We start from the raw sequence: 16,939 nt of genomic DNA on the forward strand, positions 1-16,939 counted from the left end.
CATACTTCTCTATTATTTAGTATGCCAAAAGTAGTATGTCAAATGAGTAGTATGTCTGAATCCTCAGTATTTATTAAACTGTAGGCAAGAAAATACCCGAATGACATACAACATCCGCCGAGATTCTGAAGTGTGCGTCCACTGCACACTTTAATGTTCCATAATTGCACGGGAGCTGAAGAGATGTCAGATTTAAAACTGTGAATTAAAAAACTGGCGGAGAACAGTGAGTCAGGTGGCTCTTTTCAACCATACCAAGAAAGTTGTTCCTTGTGGTTAAATTGTACTTGTTTTTATTTGTGGTTGTTTGTTACTACATCATATATTTGGGTCATGGAACAAAGCCTTAATTCCCATACAGTATGTAGGTATTCATACTATTCATCTGCACACCTAAAGAATGTACTTTTTTAACAGCTGAGAAGTATGTTCTTCATCAAATGTATTACATATTTTGAAAGAACGCAACTTTAGTGTTCCAGTATGTTGAACACCTATTATACATCTTCAGATATTGTTTTCAACCCAAACTTCATCAGACCAAGATCGTGTATAATTGTATGCACTGCAACAACGCTGCCAGTTGCTGTAGTTGTGAGAAAAAATGGCCTTTATTGGAATTTTGCTGTTGTTGTTGTTGAACATCTTTTGGAATATCAGCATTCATTTTGGAACTAATTGCAACTATCACAATACATACTAACCTTTTTTATATGTCCACTTGCATATTGGAAGTCTTCTAAACCAACTCTGTAGATCCCAGACATTCTTCACACATACAGTATGAGACTGAGACTATCAATCTCCACTGAAAGAAGGGGTGTGAAACAATCTGCTTCTGGCACAAGAAAATGGATTTGTGAAAATGCAGAATAAAAGCATTAAAACTTAATACAAAACATGTTTTTTTAACAGACACCTGTGACTGTACCACAAGCTTCCCTTTATTAAAGTAGTGCCTTAGGAAGAGAGTTAGGCCTTTCTTATATTGATATTTCTTTCTTTGCTAGTTTCCTGGCAAACCTGCTGGACAAATATATACACATTTATGTCATTTTCTCTTAAACTAAATTACAATGTACTAAATTTCTCTGGATAGTTCTAATTTTTTCTTTTTACATGCAGTGTAAAATGCATTTATTGTGGTTCAGGTAACAGCTTGTTGGTGAAAGGATACAAATATAATGCTTTTTAAATATTATTTAGACATTGCTTATTGGGACTCTTTGCTTTTATTTTGCTTATCTTTTAGCTCATACTAATGTAAAGCAGGGCCGTAACCACAATATACTTTGAGGGGGACAAGTCTCCCCAATAATCATATATGGCCAGATTTGTCGTTTTGAATTGACAGTATGTCATGTACAGGACGTGATTTGAATGTCATTCATAACTGTGAATGTGAAAACATTAACAGAGTAATTTTCAGCAAATTAGGCTTAAGACAAAGAGCGAATGTGTGTATATTGTAAAGGAATTGAATGACTGTGGTAATCTTTCAGCCTTTTGAAGTAGGTTTTTAAAAAATTCTCTCGACATTGTATAAGAAAATTATCTCTTAAAAAAAAAAAAGTAGAGCGTTATCACCCAGATCAGAACTAGAACATGGTGAGACCTGTGACTTCTATTGTGCTTTTAGGTTTTGGAAAGGACAGTGTCATATGTTCTCGATGCAAATACTATTAGGTAATAATTTAAAATCAATTTAAGGTTTTCTAAATAATTTCTTTGTCTTTAATTAGTTCTGAGTTTTGTACAGTATCTCCTAAGTGTCTACTTTTAAAAGAGACCATTTTATTTTGAGGATGTCTTGTCAAGTTTGTGCTCAAAAAAATGAGACACCAGTTAAAGGAGTTCACCTAAAAATGGAAAATGTACTTTTACTCACTTATTTACTCAGCATTATGTTGTCCAAAACCCATATGCTGTTTTTTTTTTCCTGGAACATAAAAATAGATATTTTAAGCAACTCGATTCCACAGAATAACAGTTTATAGTGACCAGGAGTGGACGAGCTTCAAAAAGGACAAATACTACAAAGCACTATTAAAGGTTCAGTATAAAGACATCATAACAGCAGTTCATATGACAAGTGCATTATATTCCAAGCTTTCTGGGGCCACACAACAGCTTTGTGTTGTATGGACTACTTTTATGGTATTTTTATAATGATATTTTTTATTTTTTTCCCTCTTTGGACATTGACAGCAGTGGTCAATATGAACTGTTTTTATGTGGAAAAGAGCAGCGTTATTGAAGAAAAAGATTGTGTTAAAATCCTACTGGGAGGAAAAAACTATGAGGGACAACTTGAGAGCAGTAAATAATTTGATGTATTTTCTTTTTGCTAGCCAGCTGACACAGTCATGTCATTTTACAGATACATTTATGATGAAAAGAAATTCAAATTATATTCATCTTTGAGGCAGCACAAAAAAGAAAGAAAAGATGACTGAAACAGGCAAATTGCTAGCAATGCTGACAGTGTTTGTCTTATACTGTGTGAACTTATACAATTTTTGGCTTTTATATTAAACGACCAAAGAGGACCATTATATTTGTGACCTCAACACCTGTGACCCCCCCACCCCAAAATGGTTTGGTCCCCCCCAATGTTCAAGACATGGCTACGGCCTTGATTCTAAAGTGATAATTATGTTGGTGATGTTTAATGTTTTTGAGTTAATCATATCTGTTGACTTTAAAGGGATCGTTTACCCAGAAAAATATATCATTTACTCACCCTCATGCCATCCCAGTTGTGTTTGAACTTCTTTCTTCAGCAAAACACAAAGATTTTTAGAAGTTCTGTAGGTCCATACAATGCAAGTGAATGGTGATCAGACCTTTGTAGCTCCAAAAATCATATACAGGTCACATAAAAGTAATCCATATGACTTGTGTTTAAATCCATATCTTCAGAAGCAATATAATGGGTGTGGGTGAGAAACAGAACTATATTTAAGTCCTTTTTTTACTCTAAATCTCCACTTTAACTTTCAGATGTACAAGTGAAACTAAACAGGCACCACATATGACTTTGAGATGTGAAAGTGGAGACTTGGAGTAAAAAAAGGACTTACATTTTGATCTGTTTCTCACCCACACTTATTATATTGCTTCTAAATATATGGATTTTACCACTGGAGTTTTATGGATTACTTTTATGTTTCCATTATGTGATTTTTGGAGCTACAAAGGTCTGGTACAGAGCTGAAATATTAGTTTAAAAATATCTGTGTTCTGCTGAAGAAAGAAAGTCATACACATCTGGGATAGCATGAGGGTAAGTAAATATTAAGAGAATTTTCATTTTTGTGTGAACTATCCAGTTAAGTTTACATGTCCTAGCAACAAATGTCCAGCAGGTGTCAGGGTAATAAAATGGGACAGTGTCCCAAATAAAGTTAGCTTGTGTGTTTTCAAAAACCTAATGCTAATAGTAATTTGCATTTGCATACTTTACTTTTGTAGTTTCCATAAAACCAGTTATGTTTAAACTGCAACACAAGGTTTTGCATATCAGCTTCAGGTTGTGATTAGGAGTATGGCTGGCAGTATAAGCAATAAATTAGGAAGACAGACCACCAACAGCCTCCTGCTTCTGCTGGGAGGGCAGCACAAAGCCATTAGAGGGCACAGGGTCTCTTGCTAAGGAATTTTAATCATAAAATTTAAGTTGAAGGAACAGGGAGTTCAAACGAATTTGTCTCCCCATTATATGCTGTCATATAGTCATCATCTTTGAGCTCACAAGGCAAATTCAGTTGAATATCTTTAGTTGTTTGCTTTTGGAAAAATATTTTAATGAAATTATGCTTAGCACGCTTAGAGTCTTACATGAATGAGTTGGATGTGTTCCTAAATCTGGATTCTCTGTTTTCTAAATCTGCACCAAGCTTTAATCACAGAAATCTAGCTCTGTCAGAAACACACACATTTCATATTTTCAGGGCATTCAAATCTACTTATATTTGTGTTTTAAAGCATTGCATACATGAACACAGATATTAAAGGGCTAGTCATTCAAAAATTAAACTTAATTTAATGATGTAAAAAATGACATAATTTACTCACCCACATGTTGTTTAAGACCTGTGTGACTTTATGAATTCCATAGAACACAAAAGGTAATGTTAGGCAGAATGTTAGCCTCAGTCACCATTCACTTTCTTTGTATGGAATGAAGATGCAACAGAAGTGAATTGTCACAGATGCTAACATTCTACCTAATATCCCATTTTATGTTTCTAAGAGGAAAGAAAGTCATATGGGTTTGGATCAACTTAAGTAAATGATAACATAATTGTTATTGTTGGGTGAACTATACTTAAAGGTGATTTTACCCACTCTTAAGAGCAACAAGACAAACTTCATGAAATTTAGTTCAGTTTAATGTAAGTTTGTAAAAGCAACCAACCATACTGCAAGAATATACACAAGGTAACAAAGAGTCTATAAATCTAAGGACAAGGAAAAGCATATAGGCACCCTTAGTCCATTATAATGTTTAAGTTTTTTGGCTGCCCACTTCAGACAAGGTCATTATGTACTTTCACACTGGGTTTGCAGGAAATCCACCCCAACTCTTCCTGTTCTCCTGATTACTGGCTTCCTGTCCAGAGTGGAGACAAGACTTTCAGAAAGATCACTCACTCTCTCAATCACTCTCTTTCTCTCTGTCACATTGAAGGCTCCATAGAAAGTCAGACAGGTTGGGGTGTAATGGTCTGAGTATTGGGCATAACCCCCTAGACGTTGCTGTCACCTTGCTCTGATCACCTCCTTTAGGAGCTGGACCCGGGCTGCAGTTTATGTCGGCTGGGGAAAAGGAGGTGCTGGTTCCTCCAGGTTTTTCTAATTAAGCCTTGTGGTTGTTGAGTGATATCACCATTGGCATGACTCCAGGGGGTTGCACCATTTAGGACGGGCGCCACATGGGCGGGTTACCTACCAGTGGCAGGAAAAAGGAGCTGCTGTGCAGATGTGTTTACAGTTTGATAACGCTGTTTGTCACGTAGTCAAGGCCAGTTGGTCTGCGCAAGGAAAGCTTCAAAATCGTGACTGTGCCATCTCTATTGGTTGATACAGAGATCTTAGCATATCTAAATCTCATGGCTATTCATAGCTTAAAGGAAAATTATTATTCTGTCATCATTTACTCTTCCTCATGCTGTTCAAAACCTGCGTGACTTTCTTCCGTGCATAAAAAAAGAGATGACCATTCACTAAATAATGATGCAGTACAAGTGAATGGTGATTGAGATTAACAATAATGCCAAACATCTCCTTTTAGGTTTTACAAAAGTCATACAGGTTTTGAACACATGAGGTTGAGTAAATTTAAAATGTGGGGTGAACTTTATCTTTAAAGGAATATTCTGGGATCAATACAAGTTCAGCTCAATCAACAGCATTTGTGGCATAATGTTGATTACCACAAAAACAAAATTTCGACTTGCCCCTACTTTTCTTTCAAAAAAGCATGAATCGAGGATACTGGGAGGCACTTACTTTAATTCTTCTGTTAAAATTCATGTTTTATTTGAGCTGTAAAGTTGTTTAAATCATAATTTGTGCAGTCATTTTAGGGTTTTAGTGTCTGTTGACATTACATCGTCATGGCAACGAAGTTGTAAAACTGCCTATAACTGTACACAGAAAAGTTTAGTAAGCGATTGTTTTATGTTTACACACATTGTTTATGTCTTGTGGCTATACTTTTGAAAATGAGTGTTTTAATGTTCAAAAATTGGTCCATTATTCACTTCCATTGTAAGTGCCTTACTGTATCCCATATTTTTTCTTTTTTTTTAAAAAAGGAGGGGCAAGTCAAAATAAATTTTTGTGGTAATCAATATTATGTCACACACTGTCAACTGAGCATAACTTGTATTGAACCTGTAACATTCCTTTATGACTTGAAAAGCTCAGTAACCTTAGGAGCTTAGTGGCTGAGCACATACCTATGTATTGAAATCATTTTTGGTGAAAGATATGCTTGATTTATGCCACCTTCAGGTACCAGTTGGCCCCAGCAGTGTAGCCACAATGGGAGAGGAGTGATGACCTTTTAATACTGCTACTTTAGTGTTTTGTTAAATCATATGAAAATGTTATTGCTGGAAAAGATGAAGAAAATTTGAGCACAGCCCTCTCGAGTGCTCATACCATTGCTGTGAACACATTTGTGCTAGAAAAAATGAGGGTACCTCCTAGTTCTAAGTCCCTTCCATCATGCTTATTACCACACAAGAGGAGCTCTTAGAAGAGGTTTCCTACTACTGTAGACTTTTATTTGTGGTATCATTGTTTCAAATGCTGTTCTTTTATGTTGGGATGGAATGGCTAAGTATTGCTGTAGTGTAACAGTCAGTGTTTGAGAGAAACTAATTAAAAGTTGTGATGCTTCTTCACTTAATTACAATTTTCAGTAGTGTGACAGTAATTATAATTATAGCAGCAAGCAGCGATGATGGACCCAAGCACCATGGGTCCATTTCCATGGACACATGCATTTGGCATATGACATTATTCTAAACAATTTTGAAGCAATTTGGGTAAATATAAGGACTATTTTAAAGTCTGTTGTAAGAGCCACACTTCCTGCTGCCAGGTGGTGGTGCTATGACCGTGACCCAAAATAGTCACATCCATGTGATTAGCCCCCAAGACTAAACATACATCTCAATTTTGATCTAAATCACACATTGTATATAGAAGATATGAGACACTTCTTGAGACAGCATCTTCAACATCTTGGCATAATGTTGTCTAAATGTGGTGACATACTCATGAATCCCCAAGGAGGAGTATTTAAAAGTTCAGAGACTGCAAAATTAAAAAAATCCAAAATTGTCAACTTCCTGTTGGGCGGAGCTAACGATTATAATTATGAAAGTTCTCCGGCTTGATGAGAACTATATATGTACCAATTTTGGTGACTGTAGGTGAAAATGGGGGTACTACAGAGGCCGTCTTACATGTCCATTTTAAACCTGTTAACTGTCACTGGCCAACAGGTGTGCCATTTGAGTGTGGCTAAAAAAAATTCTTTGTTTTATATCAAAAATGTCATCAGTGTTCACATACTTGGTATCAAATTAAATTTAAAAGCTCAACTTTCATCTTCTGCAGTCTATTTTGCAGTTAGAACATTACAGTGAAAACATATTTAAAACTGTTAAAAGAGTGCATTTTTAAAACATGCGACATGTGAGTGACAGTAGGCTACTTATGTTTCATGTCCTCTGCTTATGATCCAATCCAATGATTGAAGAAAAAACAGCATGCATTTCATTAGGCTTGTTTGAGATGGGCAAGTTCTGTGCAGAACCGATCACCGGTGATCACCGACAGGTGCATGTCATTTAGAAATCCGTCCGACTTGCTGTGATATCATGACCAAATATATAAAAAAATACTCCCGTGAGAGCGAGGCGGCCGCAGTTGTAGCAGGGAGGCGGCACAGAAATATGATACCTATCACATATCCCATACAGAGACTGCACTGTCATAGTGTTGGGAAAATTAACATATAATTTATACACACAAAAACATGATATTATAGATAAAAAATCCAACATTTTAGAAGATAATGAAACATCACAGTTGTTTAAGCCAATGAGTCATCAGCCAGTCATTTCCCATCATGCTTGCAGTTTGCGCAACTCGGAAAAAGCAACTGCGCCACCTGCCTGCTACAACTGCGGCCACCTCGCTCTTGCGAGATTTTTTTGACGTACATCTTCATGACATCACAGCAAATTGGACAGATTTCTAACCGGCATGCATCTGCCGGTGATCACCGGTGATCGGTTCTGCGCAGAACATGCTCATCTCATACGAGCCTATTGAGTCTGTTTTCGCTACAGCTTGTAGCATGATGACGTACTGGATTAAATCCACTACAAACTGGATGTTTGCAACCTCCGTGAAGTTGGCACCCCATATAATTAAATCATTACCAATTCTATACCATTCGTTTGTGCCGCAAAAATTAACGTTTGTTCTGGTTTGGTGTTTGAGAAATTAGACATAATTTTTTTGGCTGTGTGATGTCACTTTTCACCCCATGTGGCCAAATCGCTCCAAACCGGTGTCGTTTGTTTGTGCTCGATTTGTGCCATTAAAGGAAACACTGTAACTATTTATCTTCCTTAGATATAGCAAGAAACTTTTAGGGAGCAGTGACTTCACTCTCCACCCCATGTCATCCAAATCGCACAAAACCGGTGTCGTTCGTTTGTGCTCGATTTGTGCCATTAAAATTAATCTGGTATCTATTTCCCTTCCTTAGAAATAACATGAAACTTTTCGGGAGCAGTGATGTCACTTTCCACCCCATGTGGTCCAAATTGCTCCAAACCAGTGTCGTTCGTTTGTACTCGATTTGTGCTGGTTTGTGCCATTAAAAGAAACACTGTAACTATTTATCTTCCTTAGATATAGCAAGAAACTTTTCAGGAGCAGTGACGTCACTCTCCACCCCATGTCATCCAAATTGCACCAAACCGATGCTGTTCGTTTGTGCTCGATTTGTGCCATTAAAAGAAACAACATATTCCTTTCTTTGTGTTTAACAAGATTTTGGGAACTGTGAAATCGCGCAGGCTAAACCCCATGTCAATCACTCTCACCTGTCTTCATCGTTTGTGTTGGCTTCTGGTTTGTGCCGTGTTTGGTATCGTTAAAGCATTAATTTTTGGCAAAGATTTAATCTTTCTTCACATCAAACTCAAACGGATCTCTCTGTCAGGAAATATCAGATTTGGTCTGATATTTAAACCAGGGATGCAAACTATTCACCTTAGGGATGTGTTTACAATTTCTGAGGCCCCAAGCAACTGACCAGCCTGGGGCCCTAATTTAGAAGTTTTTTGCTTAAAAAATTACATAAAATTTATTTTAAATTTTAATTTTAAATTTATCATATCAGCCATTGTAGCCAAGTACATTCAAAATGTTTAATTAAAAATCTAGTTAAAGATAATTAATACATGTTTTCCCGTTTTTCCACAATACAGAGATAAAAAAGCAATACATATATTTTTACAAAACACTTCTTTTTTTTCTTTTTTCTTTAATGAACAGGGTGTGCAAAACCTACTACTTCACTCACTAACATTTTGGAATTCAGTTGTTATTTTATTATTATAACTCAACAATTATTTATTGTTGTCTAGTTTGTCAGTATAATATTATACAGTATTATTTTTATAACTTTGAGAATTTGTTGTATACAATAGTAATATATTTCTGTCTTATTTACTTTTTCACCTGGAGGCTGCAATGTATTGTTCAACATGTTGCAAAAGGCAGTATTTTATGTAAGCATTGTAGGCAACATTCATAGCAGTACTGTAAACATAAAAGGCATGGCAGTCCATCAGCACATTAGAGCAGAAGGAAAAAAAAAACATATGAAATTTGCTTGGTGCTGAACAATCTGAAATCATGTTAAATATTGTAACAGTCACCTCTTTGCAACCTGAACTTGTTCAAAACATTAAAACACCTGCGCTAAAAATAATCAAGATGCAGTGCAATGAATGAAAGAGAACGCATGTGTCTCGACATGCGTTTTTGAGACCTGACGTTCTTTTTAACTTGACACATTGTCTAAAAATGTGCCGTTCCTGCATGAGATACTGAAGAAATAGCGAGAACTGGTGCAGCAGATATGGACGTTCATTCAGTGAGTATCTACAAAGGAAAACAATAGTAAAACAGAGCAGACGCACACAAAAATACGTTCGGTGTTTGAACGGCCCCTAACACATCCGTTCGCTCGTATGTGAGCGAGAGCACTTGGGCGAAACAAGTTCGGAAGGACTGAACACAAAAACCTTAACACAAAATCCTACTTGAAAAACTGACTTAAAAACCCAGCGGACCCCTAACGTGAACCACTCAGAGCGCTGACAACACTGTATTCGCGCCACACGTGTACCCAAAACAACATGTCAGCCCTCAAGCGGCTTTTGCTGAGCTTTCCTACCGGGGCCCGACGCAATTGCATGGTTTGCATGGTGGTTAAAACCACTACTGTTTTTCTGAAGCTAATTTGACCAAATTGTTAAATTTCTAAATTGTCCTTATTAAAATTACTTTAAATGATTACTTTAAGCATAAAAACTTAAACTAAAAACTTGAAACTCAGTTATCCTCGATTTAACTACAGCAATAGCAAAACATAGCAAGATACAATACAAATAAAATAAAAAATAGTAAAAGATAGTAAATAAAATTAATATCAATAACTTATAAAATAAATATAGCCTACACAACTAGTCCAAAGGACACTGACTAAATTTGTTTCTCATAATCTTAAAACCTTTTGATCTAAAGTCTTATGGTCAAACACTTGGGATTATTTCTGTACTAAAAATAAATTGTGCCTAATTATAGATGTCTATACAAACATTTTATTTTTTTTATTTTTTTATTTATTTAAAAAAGAAATTTTTTCCATACTTTGTGTTAATTCTTAGTTTTGATAATGTTATACTCTAAAATGTGCAGTAACAAATAATAAAGAATAGGCAAGTGTGATCAAACTTTTCTAAAGAGTTCTAGTCTTACATTGAGGGGCCGTTCACATTGAGCACGTCTTTGTGTCCGTCCACGCTGTTTTATAATTGATTTAAATGTAAATGTGTGCTAGATAGACATCTTTGATGGCTTGTTCGTGTTTTTAGATGCAAAGTCAAGTTAAAAAGTACCTAAACTGTAAAGCATCTCGAGTCGAGACACCTGCGTTTTGCTTTTTTGTGGCACTACGTGTAATTTTAGTGCAACATCAAACACATTCCAGCATGTGAATAGCACCAAACATGCTTTTTTTTTTTTTTATTTTGCATTTGGAGTTTGATGTGATGAAAGATTAAATCTTTGCCAAAAATTGATGCTTCAACCATATCAAACATGGCACAAACCAGAAGCAAGCACAAACGATGAAGACAGGTGAGAGTGATTGACATGGGGCTTAGCCTGCACGATTTCACGGCTCCCAAAAGCTATCTTGTTAAATATGAAGAAAGGAATATGTTATGTATATGTCTTTTAATAGCACAAATCACCACAAACAAACCACACCAGTTCTGAGTGATTTGGAGTGACATCACTGCTCCCGAAAAGTTTCATGCTATTTCTAAAGAAGATAGTTTCAGTGTTTCTTTTAACGTCACAAATCAGCACAAACAAACGATACCAATTCGGAGCCGTTTGGACCACATGGGGTGGAGAGTGATGTCACTGCTTCCGAATACAAGCTGTTATTTCTGAGGAAGGAAAATAGATACAAGATTAATTTTAATGGCACAAATTGTGCACAAACGAATGACACCGGTTTGGAGCAATTTGGATGACATGGGGTGGAGAATGACATCACTGCTACCAAATTCAAATTGTTATTTCTAAGGAATTCAGGGAAATGGATACAGTGTTTCTTTTAATGACACAAACTGAGCACAAATGAACGGCTCCGTTTCGGAGAGATTTGGACGAAATGGGGTGATGAGTGATGTCACTGCTCCCGAAAAGTTTCTTTCTATAGGCCTATCTAAGGAAGGGGAATAGTTACAGTGTTTCTTTTAACGGCACAAATCGAGCACAAACGAACGGCACCGGTTTGGAGGGATTTGGACCACATGGGGTGGAAAGTGACATCACAAAAATAATGTCTAATATCTCAAACACCGAACCAGCACAAACGTTAATTTTTGCGGCACAAATCGGCACAAACGATTGGTATAGATTCGGTAATCATTTAATTATATGGGGTGCCAACTTCACGGAGGTGGTTTGTTTCATACTGGCTATTTATACACCACTAAGCACATTAAAAATGACAAAGCATTTTACACACATTAAATCTACTAATTGCTTATCAATTTATACTAATCACAAAATACATTTAGCTTTTAAACCTAAGATCATGTGATAAAAAAATAATTGAAGCTCTGCAACAAACACAAACATTGAGCATGCATATATCATGAAATATTAACGATCTATTTTGCGCGAGGGTATTTTAACATCCATAACAAGTATATTTCATTAATCCAGACATAAACAACGACAATTTTACCAAACAAAGACAAGGCATGAGTGATAAAAACACATACAATAAATTATTCTAAAGAATTTTGAAGCAATTCATGTAACACAAGAGGGCTGTTTCAAAGTCTGATCAAATTGCCTTACTTCCTAGTGCCAGTTGGTGGCACTATGACAGTGACCCATAATAGCCACATAAATGTGATCAGCCCCCATTACAAAACATACACCTGAATTTTCATCAAAATCATACAATGGACACAGACGTTATAAGGAACTTCCTGTTTCACATTTTTGCCCATAATTTATTGCCTCGCCATGGCAACACCGTTCAAAATATCAAAAATCCGTTCGCAGTTCAGGATGTCTTGGCATAATATTGCCTAATTTTGGTGCCAGTCACATGAATCCCCTAGGAGGAGTATTAAAAAGTTCAGGGCCTGCAGTTTTCAAAAAAATGCACATTTAATCCAAAATAGCCGACTTCCTATTGGGTGGAGCTAATGACTATAATTTTGAAAGTTGTCTGGCTTGATGAGAACAATATATGTAGCAAGTTTGTTGACTGTAGATGAAACTGACCCCACCACTTTTGTCAAAAGGTGGCACTACAGAGCTCCCCAGCCATGCCCATGTCTTAACTTTTGCCCAGATCTAATGTCCGACAACTCTTATGTGTGTGGAAAATATAATGAAAATTCAAGCATGCCAAGTACCTCAAAAACGTGAATATACATAAAAAGGAATCATTACATTTAATGCATTGCCATGGCAACACTGTGTAAGATATCAAGAATCCCTTCTAAATCTGTCTTGACATTATTCTAAAACATTTGAAGCAATTCAGGTAAACATGAGAAGGATATTTAAAAGTCTGTTAAACATGCCACACTTCCTTCTGCCACTTGGTGGTGCTACGACCATGACCCACAATAGTCACATTAATGTGATCAGCCCACAAGACCAAACATTTGGCTCAGTTTTTATGAAAATCACACGATGCACACAGAAGATATGAGACACTACCTTTTTCACATTTTTGATGTCAATTTATTGTGTTGCCATGGCAACACTGTTCTATATATAAAAAATGTGTTCTCAATTTAGCATTGTCAGTGTCTTGCCATGATGTCGCCCACATTTGTGTTCCTGTAACATGAAATCCCTAGGAGTATTTCAAATTCCAGAGCATGCATTTTTCAAACAATCCAAAATGGTTAACTTCCTGTTGGGTGGAGCTAATGACTGTCAGAACAAAAGTGTCCAGCTTGATGAGATCTATATGTGTACAATGTTTGGTGATAGTAGCTCAAAAGGGATGTGCTACAGAGCCCCCGAACATGCCCATCTTTTAGGTGGCGCTACAGAGCACCCCATGCACGCACCCCCTGCAACTTTTTCCAGCCCTAATGGCTTATGACTCTGATGGGTGTTTTCAAGAGTTTTCACACATGTGAAGTACCCCAAAAGTACCGAAAACCTTGAAAAGAAGAAGAAAAAGAATAATCCTTAGAAGAACTATAGGATCTCCGCACTTTCAGAGCTTGGGCCCTAATAAAGAATAATCCTTAAAAGAACAATAGGGCCTCCACAATTTCAGTGCTTGGGCCCTAATAATAATCCTTAGAAGAACAATAGGGCCTCTGAACTTTCAGTGCTTGGGCCCTAATAATCCTTAGAATATCAATAGAGTCTCCACACTTTCAGTGCTTGGGCCCTAAAGGTCAAGTCATTTTTACTTGTATAGCACTTTTCGCAACACACATTGTTTCAAAGCAGCTTTACAGAAAATCATGCATTAACAGAAAATGAAACTAATATCTATAAAGTCTTAGAGTTATCCTTGTGTAGTTTGATTAAATATGATTATTCATTTTGTGTAAAAACAAATAATTAAATAATAATTGTATTTAGAACCCTAGTGAGCAAGCCGAAGATGGAAGGAACACAAAACTCCATAAGATGTTGGTTAATGGAGAAAAATAACCTTGGGAGAAACCAGGTTCACTATGGGGGCCAGTTCCCCTCTGGCTAACAACATGAATATAATGCAATATTACTTATTTATGTGCAGTGCAAGTCATGGTTTAAAATGAGTAAACTAAGTAAGTGTTAAGGGCCAGTGTGAGACATGTAGCAGTGGAATCCAACACCAAGCAGGAACAGAGCTGTATCTGGATAGTTCTGGTGACCTCGGGATAGGAATCTCAGATAATGATAAATGATTCTGGTTCCGGCAGCTCTAACTAAAGCAGCCTAATTGTGAGTTGATGGATAAATTAGGTGTATGCCTGGCTAAATAGATGAGTCTTTAGTCTAGACTTAAACTCAGTGAGTGTGTCTGCATCCCGAACAGTGTTAGGTAGACTATTCCATAGTTTAGGAGCCAAACAGGAAAAGGATCTACCTCCTTTTGTGGATTTTGATATTCTAAGAACTATTAACAGGCCAGAATTTTGTGATTGTAATGAACGTGATGGACTATAGCGTGGCTGTTGCATTTTGAACCAATTGAAATTTATTTATTGAACTTGCTAGACATCCTCCCAGTTATGCATAACAATAATCTAGTCTTGACGTCATGAACGCACAAATTCATCTTTCGGCATGTGAGAGTATGTGTCATAACTTAGCAATATTTCTGAGGTGGGAGAATGCTGTTCTACAAACATTGAAAATTAGATTTTCAAAGGACAGATTGATATAAAATATAACACCTAAGTTCTTCGCTGTAAAAGACAATGTAACAGTAAATCCACCAAGAGTCAAATTATATTTTAGCGACTTATTTTGTGAGGTTTTTGGTCCAATAATTAGTACCTCTGTTTTGTCGGAATTGAGTAGAAGGACATTTCTGGCCATCCAATCTTTGATTTCACTGATACACTCTGTTAATTTGGACAATTGTGAAATTTCATCAGGTTTCAAAGAAATATAAAGTAGGGTATCGTCGGCATAACAGTGGAAACTTATTCCATGATTCCTGATAAAATCTCCCAGGGGAAGCATATATAAGGAGAAAAGCAGAGGCCCTAAAACTGATCCCTGTGGCACTCCATACTTAACTTTTATTTGATTTGACAATTACTTGTTTACATAGACAAAGTGGTAGCGGTCTGCTCAATAGGACCTAAACCATTCTAATGCTAGTCCACAAATGCCAACATAATTCTGAAGCCTATTCAAGAGAATGTCGTGATCAATGGTGTTGAAGGCAGCACTAAGATCTAAAAGCACTAGAAGAGAAATGCAGCCACGATCAGATGATAGGAACAAGTCATTTGTAACTCTGATAAGTGCAGTCTCTGTACTGTGGTGGGGCCAAAATCCTGACTGAAAATTTGAATTACAGTTGTTCTCAAAAGTTTGCATACACTGGCAGAAATTGTGAAATTTTGGCATTGATTTTGAAAATATGACTGATCATGCAAAAAAGGTCTTTTATTTAAGGATAGTGATCATATGAACAATGTTATATCATATATCACTTTCACGACTGCTATGTTGATCGGAACTGCACCCAAGAATTTCACACACCATTGCACTTGTGTATATTGCTGTGTGACAATAAAAGTGATTTTGATTTGATTTTGATTTGAAGCCATTTATTATCACATAGTTGTTTGGCTCCTTTTTAAATCATAATGGTAACAGAAATCACCCAATTGCAATTAGTGTCTGTGTATAAACAGTCAATGAGTTTGTTAGCTCTCATGTGGATGCACTGAACAGGCTAGATACTGAGCCATTGGGAGCAGAAAAGAACTGTCAAAAGACCTGCATAACAAGGTAATGGAACTTTATAAAGATGGCAAAGGATATAAAAAGATATCCAAAGCCTTGAAAATGTCAGTCAGTACTGTTCAATCACTTATTAAGAAGTGGAAATTAATAAGCGGTTTGATAACTGCCATTTTAAGGTTTCTTGGAACATGTCCTAAGGATAGCAAGGAGCTAATAATATTAAGAAGAGGTTCTGAGAATTCAGGGAATAGCTCTTAAGAGCTTAGTTGGTATTGGATCTAACATACATGTTGTGGCTTATGATGTTTCGATAAGTTTTGTTAGCTCTTAATGACCCATGACAGCGAAGGATTGAAGCTACTCGTGAGGAAAATTATGACACCCTGTTTTCTGAGGTACTGTGACAGGTGATTGCATAATTCAAATTTTATTTCTGATTATTTCAATTTTATCAGTAAAAGAAATTCATGGTCATCACTATTGTGCTGTGACGGAATATCTAGTTCAGTTGAGGCTTTATTCCTAACCAATTTAGCCACAGTACTGAATAAACACCTAGGATTGTTGTGTTTATTTTTCAAAAATATGCTGATCTGGCAACTTTTAGTGCCTGTCTGTAGCTTCAGACACTATCCTTCCATGCACCGCGAAATACCTCTAATTTTTGTATTCTTCCACTTGCACTCCATTTTCCGAGCTGCTCTCTTGAGAGCATGAGTGTGATCACTGTACCATGGTGCGGGGCTTTTTTCTTTAATTTGCTTTAATCGAAGGGGGGGCAACAATATCAAGAGTGCTATACAGGACTGTATTTAAATTTTCTGTTATTACATCAAGTTCTTCTAGACTTGTGGCTTACTGAGTATATGAAATAGATCTGGAAGATTATTAGTGAATCTGTCTTTAGTGGTAGAAAGAATAGTTCTACCTGAACGAGAGCATGGTGTAGATTGAGTAACATTAGCTGATCGCAGCATACAAGAGAAGAGTCATCGCTCTGTGGCAGAATTTCCATAGTATCAACATCAACTCCATATGACAGAATTAAATCTAGTGTATGATTATGGCAATGAGTTGGTCCTGTCACATTTTGTCTGACTCCAAGACAGTTGACTATCGATAAATGCTAATCCCA

The 16,939-nt window shown here is 36.5% G+C and overlaps 1 pseudogene; it reads left to right on the plus strand.

Moving 5' to 3' along the window:
• Positions 1-16,939, plus strand: part of LOC127448031 (solute carrier family 12 member 8-like) — a 44,645-nt pseudogene that overhangs the window by 2,041 nt on the left and 25,665 nt on the right.

This window comes from Myxocyprinus asiaticus, chromosome 11 (assembly GCF_019703515.2).
Source record: "Myxocyprinus asiaticus isolate MX2 ecotype Aquarium Trade chromosome 11, UBuf_Myxa_2, whole genome shotgun sequence".
NCBI lineage: Eukaryota > Metazoa > Chordata > Actinopteri > Cypriniformes > Catostomidae > Myxocyprinus > Myxocyprinus asiaticus.